This window comes from Dermacentor silvarum, chromosome 4, assembly GCF_013339745.2.
Source record: "Dermacentor silvarum isolate Dsil-2018 chromosome 4, BIME_Dsil_1.4, whole genome shotgun sequence".
NCBI lineage: Eukaryota > Metazoa > Arthropoda > Arachnida > Ixodida > Ixodidae > Dermacentor > Dermacentor silvarum.
Genome location: NC_051157.2, coordinates 62,439,444 through 62,447,906, shown reverse-complemented (window position 1 = coordinate 62,447,906; position 8,463 = coordinate 62,439,444). Strand labels below are relative to the sequence as shown.

Here is an 8,463-nt window from a genome sequence, read left to right as displayed (position 1 = left end):
TTACCCATTACATAGCATTGTTCAGAAAGCAGCCGGTTAAACGGAGGAAGACAAATAAAACTTAGAGGAAAAAAAGTGAGACAGATATTCTGCAAATATTATTAAAATTGACTAAATTCAGAGAGCTTTATTTTAGAGGAACACATGCGGCTTACAAAAGGATAACAAATTTGGAGGCATTGAAAATGAGTTTCTTTTTTTCTTCCTGCTATTGCTTTTTCTTTTCTTCTTTTTCTACTGCTCCTCCTTCCTCTTTCAGTTTGCGCATTGCGTAAAAAAGCACCCGTATTTGGTGTCCAAAATTGTGGACCTCCATAGGCGCAGCTAAGGGCGTGCGCATATTTCATTACATATGTACAAATAATGCCATATAATTCTTCGTATACAAATAATGCGTGCGCGAGCCCAATGCTCCAGTTTCGCCACTTCCCAAACTTATTTGGTTCCAAACTTCCAATTCGTCACGAATTTCACCCTCGGACGCATTAACGCCATGCACCCTATTCGAAATGCTGCCGAGATTGCCAAGGACCTGCTCGCGCGCAGTTGCGCGTAGCGCCACCAGATGTCCCTAGGACTGCAGAAGCGGCGGGAGTAACGTCACGCGCATGACATCATCGGGCCGCTAGGAGGAGTGGCGCTCAGCCGGCGCGGCTTTCCCTCGGAACGATCGTACGCGCCGCGCGGAGCGGTCATTGCCGAAGTTGGCTGGCACTTGCCTGGTACGCCGATGTGGAGCGGTCGGTGCCTTTGAAGCAAGCCCTCTTGACAGCGCCGACGGGCTTGACTGCGCCGGCGTTAACGCCGAGATCGCGTGTGTTGACGCGTCTCTAGCGGCTCTAGTGCTTCGACGTAAGATTACCGACAAGCGGCAGCGATGGCTTTGAGTGTATGAGTGTCGCATATCGGAACCCCTGTCTCCCTCCACTGGAATTTTTTTGGTGCGGACGCCGGGAGACTTGACTGTGAGGACGGTCGTCGAAACCTGCGTCGTCTCAGAGAGAGTTGGCGATCGCGAAACGCTCCCGACCGATCGGAACCACCTGGGATCGGTAAGTGCTTTGCCACTGTTGTCTCCTCTGTTCCTTATTGTTTATCTTTTTCTATGTTTTGTTTTCTTAATAACTATACTTGTTTCGTGGACTTGCAAAACGTGCTTGGATTCGTCCGCGCTACATAAGTTCAGGTTACGTACGGAGTGCAACTGCGTCTTCGGCATGAAATCACTTTCGTTCAGTGCAGTCACACCGCGCATGCACTTTGCACGTTGCGGAGGATGAAAACTTAGTCTCTGTTATTTGCGGAAGTACTACGTCGTCTTCACTATAGCTCAATAAAATTTATTCGCTATTCCTTTGAAGCTTGTATGGAGGTTTCGCTTAGATTGCCCCTGCTCGGAAGTGGGGCAATAGTTCTGGCACTTGTAATACTCTTACAACGTTTCTTTCATCTACTCAGGTGGTGACCGGTCATTATATGAAGCGCGTTGTGCGTGTTGCCTGTTTCGTTTAGCGCGTGTCTGCCGGCAGGTCATCCTGACGTGGACGCACGCTGCATGTGTGCGGCTCCTGTGCACAGAGTTTGTAATTGCGACGCGTTTCTTCTTTCTTTCTTTCTTTCTTTCTTTCTTCTTTCTTTCTTTCTTTCTTCTTTCTTTCTTTCTTTGGTGAGTGGGACTCTGCAGTCGCGCTCGTTTATACTGACTCACTTCATGCGTTCCCGCGTACCGCTCATTACAGGACTGCGCCTTCCTCCGCACGTGCAAGTGACACGACGGAAAATTAATTGGTCAACGCCGCTGCAGTTTCATTATAGCATGGGTAGCCCGCAACTCATTTTGTCGCAGCTCGTGCACTTGAGCATTGAATTCGGTTGACATTCGGTGTTTCGCCAAATGTTTCACTCTTTCGTTTACTTATTTTTACTCCCCATTACAAAATTCTCAACCCATGAATGCGTTGAACCTCAAAAACTTTAGTGACGACGCATGGGCGACCGGTTAGTAATTTCTACTGTGTAAGATATCTTGTAGCAGTCGATAGACAAATAAATAAAGGAAAAAGAAGGAAAAAGATAGGTGCGCATATTCTGCATTTCATAATGCTATTGCTTTTGAGCTTTCTGCGTTGGGGACATACGAGCAAATGGGCGTCAAGTAACGCGCACTCTCACCGTGAGCAGGGCTCTCACCGTGAGCAAGGCTCATGAAAACACTGCCGCACCGACGTTCGCGTGGTACGACAGACGTTTTGCCGACTTAGAGAGTGAGAGAGAGAGATAGGAAAAGCAAAACAAGACAGCGCGACGGACTAGATGCAGGAGTAAAGAGAAGCAGATGACACTGACGCAGTCGTCTTCGCGCAGAGCAGCGTTTTTGGAGCGTTCATCTGCGCGTCTCCGCTTCTGCATCCTGTCCGTATGCGATGGTCATGCAATAACTCTCCCTGCTCAACACCCCCGTGTTTAGAAAATATAATCAAACAAAAAGCAGGAAAGGGCGCGTGCATCTCCTTTCGCGAACGTCCGTTTGCTCGGGCCATCCTTCGCGCCCATGTACACGCGCGATGCATCTCTCTGTTTACGCCTGTCCGGCATACACTCTACCTCCCTTCTTCTTCTTCATCATCTCCAGGTGTTTGTCGTTACGGAAGGAGCGAGCGCTCGCTTCAATCGCCGGCGTGAGTGTAAATAGAGAGAGAAGACGACGACGACGACCAAAGAGGAGCCGAGACAGATGACGGGCAAGGAGGGCTGTCTGCACGAGCAAGAGGCGCCCTTCGTTCTCTTTCCATTCGCCGGTTTTTCCTCTCTTCTTCATCTTCTCGTCGTCCTCCCCGCCGGGGCGTGAGAGCAACGGGAGCGTGCGCGCGGCGGTGAAAGAGAGAAAGATCTCATAGACCGCTCGCTTCCCGTGTCGCCACGGACACGCCTTCGCTCAAAAGGAGCAATCAGTCCCCCGCCCGGCAATCCCGGTACCTTCTGTCGTGAATGGAAAGATATAAGAGAGAGAAAGAAGAAGAAAAAAAAGGGAGGAGGGGAGGATCTGGCGAGACCAGCGAGTTCCGCAAGCGTGGGAAAGGAGGAAGATCTGCGGGATGGTTCTCGCAATGCATCTTCTCACAGTTTCCAAAGTAAGGGAAGCGGCTTAACAAAATCTTCATCATCAAGATTCGAACCCAGTACCTGCCGCATACTAGGCAAACGCTCTACCATTTCACTGCCGCTGTGGTTCAGAATGGCAATTTAGGCAAGTTGGTTAGGCGCGATGTAATGATTTTTTAGCATTAACAGACACCGAAAGGCGCCGTGATAAGTTTGGGATGCTTATCTTAAAGTTTGTTTCACGCTTAGTCCGAAGCTTCACAAGAGTGTGAAGGTGCGCTAGTTGGCTGAGCAACATTGCGAGAAAAATATCGGCGCAAAAGAACCTACGAAAACAGCACAGGCGCTGTGTTGCTTCGTCTTTCATTGGTCCGGTTGCTGCGCTGTCTTTCTCGGACTGAAGCTCCAGGTCTTTAACTTCAGATTTCTTCGATATCCACCAAGATTTCGATGATCCGAGCATATCTGACCCTGCTCGATGCGGTTCGCCTCGATTAAAGAGAAATCGAAGAAAGTAGGGAATATGTTGACATGCACTAAATCTTTGATGAAAACGGAAGCATTGAAGTAGCGAATATAGTCTGCAAAAATGTACGAATTTACCCGTAGAGAGGTGCACATCACTGTTCGCGCACGTGAACTCGCATTACCTTTTATTATGCAACCTGTGCAAGGACAAATTCTGCATCCCGCACGAATGCAATGACATTTGACACGCATGCTTAAGATTTCCAGCGCGCAAACAAGGCACATTTTTTCGATAGCTGGCGCTCCCAAATTATCTCTAATTGCGTTGCCCTTTTCGAAGTAAACACCGATGAAGCGAACTGCCTTGTTAGATTTAACAACCACGCTTATGTCCCTCGAGACTCGAATAGTAGACATAATAAAAAGCGAGGAATATGTAAATTTATCAGCACGCTAATTAGACGCTAGGGCTACTGGCATCCATCTTATGCTCTTTGTTACCTTTAATGGTTATTTGTCAAATGAAAGCGACACGGTGTTCAGTTTGGTATGAGTCATTGCAAAGCGATATTGACACGAGAGTACTGAGCGACATTGTCAGCTATACACAGAGCGTATTTTTTTTCTAATTAGCACCTGCTTTCATTGTGGTAACTGCACCGTGCCAATTAATGCACTTGATTTTGCGAGTAGCTGACAGTCACTCCTGAACGTGTCAAACTGCGCAGCCAACTGTCATCATAAGTAGTACTGCTTATTGCAGCGTGCGTTTAGGCGACATCACCATGTGCTATGGAAAAGTAACATCGAACAAAAGGTCATATCGGCTCACTCATTGTCGCACAAATTAATTAACTGGAAAAAAAAGCCTCATATGGTTTGGCAACAACACATCTCATCATCTGCATGCTGCTGTTTCCCTGATCGTATCCCATTACTATTCTTTTGTGCGTGCTGATGTGACGCAGTGCTTAGCACATCATTTAATTGACTCGCGGATGTCTGGAAATCATGATAGTTAAAATGATCTCGGACCCTCGCGTTGGCTAGTTAGTCAAAGTTGATGAGCTGCGGATAGAGTGCCGGAAAAAGCTGATGTCCGTGGGCGCCATCGAAGCCAGACTTCGATGACGGCATTGCCTTTCAGTAGTCGCCACTTTAACCGAAATAATGTTACGAATGGGACCATTGCTAGTATGCTAGCGGCTGAATACTAGTGTCCCGGTGGCGGAATCACAAACGCAGCAGTGTCCGACAGTTTCTCAGCCGCGTGCACGCAATGGGAAACCGCGAACGTGGACATGGCCACGCAATCTTCCTTGTCTCGCCTCGCTTCTTGATTTCCCTACGATCACCACGGGAATGGCCGCATGCACAATGCATCTTTTTTGTTTACGGCAACCTACTTTTTTTGTTTCTAACCCGCACCTAATAAAACTCTCATGTTTCAGCGAGTGACGAACGGTGCTTCGGCGGGAAAAGAATGGGATACAGAAAGAAAGAAAGAAAGAAAGAAAGAAAGAAAAAACTACACTTGTCGCAAATTCGTGGTCACATAAAGCGGCGACCTCGCCGGCACGGCCCCTTCTTTTATATAACGACGCCCGCCAACGCTCGCCGTTAGAGAGGCGACGCGCAATCTGGACTGGGGTAGATGCGCGCGCGCCCGCGCGCGTCAAGTGAAGAGCTGCGCGCGCGATGGGCCGCGCTAGATTGGAATCGCGGCACGGAAGATGGGAAGAACCGAGCAAGTATGAGACACAGGGAGAGGGAGAAAAGGGAAGAGGCCAGCCAGGAAACCACGGAAGCGAAGAGGCGGGACGTAGCTCGGTAAGAAGAATAAACGAAGAAAATAACAAGGATGGGGCGGACGAAATCAAGGCAGGGTTCGCGCGGCGCGCGCGCGCGTGGTGGAGGCAAAGGGGGGTTTCTCCACTGCTTCTGTCAGGCCCGAGCGAAGCCCGGTTATATAGCGTGGCCGGGGCAAGCGCGTCGCCGCTGTGCCGCGCGGAGGAAATTGAATCAATCTCATTTCTGTCTCCCGCTGGCGTGCGTTCGTTCGGCTCTCTCTCGGCGCGGCGGCGGCGGTGGCGGCCGTTTTCGCTCGTTCCCCGACGACGCGAGCGGGCGTGCGTGCGAACGGGAGCCACGCCTCTCGTCGCAGCATGCGGTACCACAATTCCTCGACAAAAAGACGCACGAACAAACACCACCGACGACCCAAGCACGTCTCGAACGCGAGAGCAAGCGAACAAGCAAACTATATAGAGCCGCAAGCGGCACTTCTCGACCCGTATAGTGTCGGCTCGTTCCTTGTCTTGCGCTCGAAGAGTGAAGAAGGTACTCCTACTCTGGGCCTTCATCGCAGTAGTGCATCTTCCCAAGGCGCAGGAAATGAGCCGGCGATTCGTTCGGCGACATTCACCCCCCTTGCTTACATACTGGTCGCCGCTCGCGCGGTGTGCGGCAATTTCGCGCTGTTTGGCTGCGGCGGCCAGCGCCGCGAGTGCGACCGCGGAAAATACGCATCCACCCTTCCCCCCCTCCCCCCCTCCCCTCCCCCACCCCCCACGGATTCTCATTATGCCCTTTCTTTTCTTCCCCCCTCTATTCCCCAGGCCTCAGTTATACAGGTTAAAGATGCCACGCACTAAGGCCCGCTAAGGAAAAAAAAAAAAAAGAAAAAAAAAAGAAAAAAAGATCTCTCGAAGGAATCGACCGAGTCGGCCGGATAGGTTAGCACCACGCACGCATCTTCTTTCTATATGCTCTTTTACGTCTATTTACTCACCTCCTTGTGGCTGCGGCATCGGCGAGTTATTATGCGGTATCGGTATCGCCGAGCCTGCTTTATTATACGATTATCTTTTCGTCCTCCGCTCCTCACAGTTGCCGAAAATATATTCCGTAACCACTGGGCAATCACTTGGGCCGGCCGGTCGGCCGACCGGCCGACACAGTTGGAATGACTGTTTGCGCTCTTATGTATTCCTTTGATTTTGCGCTCATTCATTCTAAAGAACGGGAGGAATGATATGTCGCTTCGCCTTTTTTTCCGGACGGGGCGAACTCTTTTGTCAGAAGCATATGAATTTTTAAACACTGTTGTTATATAGCTACTCATGCGGCGCCATTAAAACATGACGGAAACTTCAAGTGGCGTGATCATTTCCAGCCCATACTTGAGTTATTCTGCTCTTAGTCTTCCAATAAAATTGAGAAGAAAAGGTGGGGAGGCAAACGAGAAGTACGTTTGGTTTGCTACCCTACTCAGTGATAAGGTGGTAAAAGGACTAAAAGAAAGAAACACTCAGTATTTCAAGTTAAGAAGCGTCCTTGCGACCGCAACAAATAGCTGCACATTAGATATACTGCCGACCGTATCGAGCTTTGGAAGCTCCAGAGCAAAATAATTATTTGTGGTGACTTTCAGAAGTGAATCATTTTGGCACGAAGAAAATAAGCACAATATTTTGAACTTGCGCACTAAACATAAACGTAAATAAAGCACGCCGTCGATGTCTTAATTTCGCTGCAATGCACTGAAACGCGGACGGGTCACTTAAACGTTAATGTGATCCTACATAATAACATACTTGCAAGCCCGTCATTTCGCTACACAATTACGTGCTGACAGAAGAAAAAAATGGCTATGAAAGGTCAACATCCGAGGGAAATCAACGCAGACAAAAAGCTCCTTTCTTAAGCGATACCTTAATGCAACGTGACTCAGTTGTCGCTGGAAAATGAGAGACGCGTAAATATCTGTCAAGTTAGAATCTTTGTGAAGCACCGCAGTGTCTGAAGAGAGAGGAAGAACAATCGCTGAGGAAAAAAAAAAAAAAGCACGTAAGCTTGCTCCCTGTCGTTATGTGTACGAGAAGATGGGTTTCCGTCTTTGAAGTTTGCAAGCTCCGAAACACACCGATTGTGTTCGACGAAATAGAAAGCTCATATTAAGGATCACAAAGAAGGTGCAGGCGTTTATAATAACCAATAATAACACAGGAGTAGATTCTCTAGAGTGCCGATAACAGTGCTATGCATAAATGCTTTACAAAGCGGTCACTTTCCATGTTACCAGCGCAGACGAAATGCGGACATTATGGCCAGATTTAGTTAAACACACCTAGCGTCACGAAGTTATTGTTTAATTCTTGATATTTCTTTATGTGTATATTTTTTTCGCCGAATATGCATTGTGAAGTTTAGAGCGAGACAAGGGAGTTATGTGGAAGCAATATGCAGATTACGAGAATGGTATTACAAACAAATGAGGAGTCACCAATTCATCTAGTTAACGTATACGCGCATCTGACCATGGTGATAGCCACAGGACCGAACTTCGCCTATCAGTGTCGCACGGCGAAAGCCGTACATCGTGAAAGAAGGTATAAGGCCTCCAGACGCGGACTCAAGAGAAGAGAACCAGACAGCACAAACGCCGTACACCGCATCTGCCAACCAAGAACTGTAACCCACTACGTGTCGGGGTGAAGGCATCACCCGTTATTCTCTGCTAATCCACCGGTAACGATTTTATTCAACAGGCGTTGTATGCAGCAGGATTAGTGGCGTACTGTGGGGTTCCTTTGCTTCTCTCACACTATTTGTTTACGTGTAGTAAAACTTGCGCTGCACTGCACAGAATTTGTGAAACAGAGCACAGATTTTGAGGTATCACTCATGATCTGAAAAAAAAAAAATGAATTGAAGCCAATAAGTACATCCGTGATGGGGACGTCTTTCTCTTGCTCACGATTATGTCGCCTTCTTAAATTTCGTATATAGCGTTAGCTGGCAGGATTTTTTTTCCAATTATAAGTCATTGACCAGGGCCAAAAGCGTTGTTTGATAATGCCGTGGTTAAACATTTATATACAGCTGGCATCT

General features: G+C 48.3%; 1 protein-coding gene across 1 annotated transcript in view; it reads left to right on the top strand.

Moving 5' to 3' along the window:
* Positions 1–663: 663 nt before the first annotated feature.
* LOC119450127 (LIM/homeobox protein Lhx1) overlaps positions 664–8,463 on the top strand; it is a 95,474-nt gene continuing 87,674 nt past the window's right edge. Inside the window, exon 1 of the mRNA XM_037713493.2 lies at positions 664–1,052. The gene's annotated coding sequence lies outside the window, so the exon portion shown is untranslated. The remainder of the gene's footprint in view (positions 1,053–8,463) is intronic.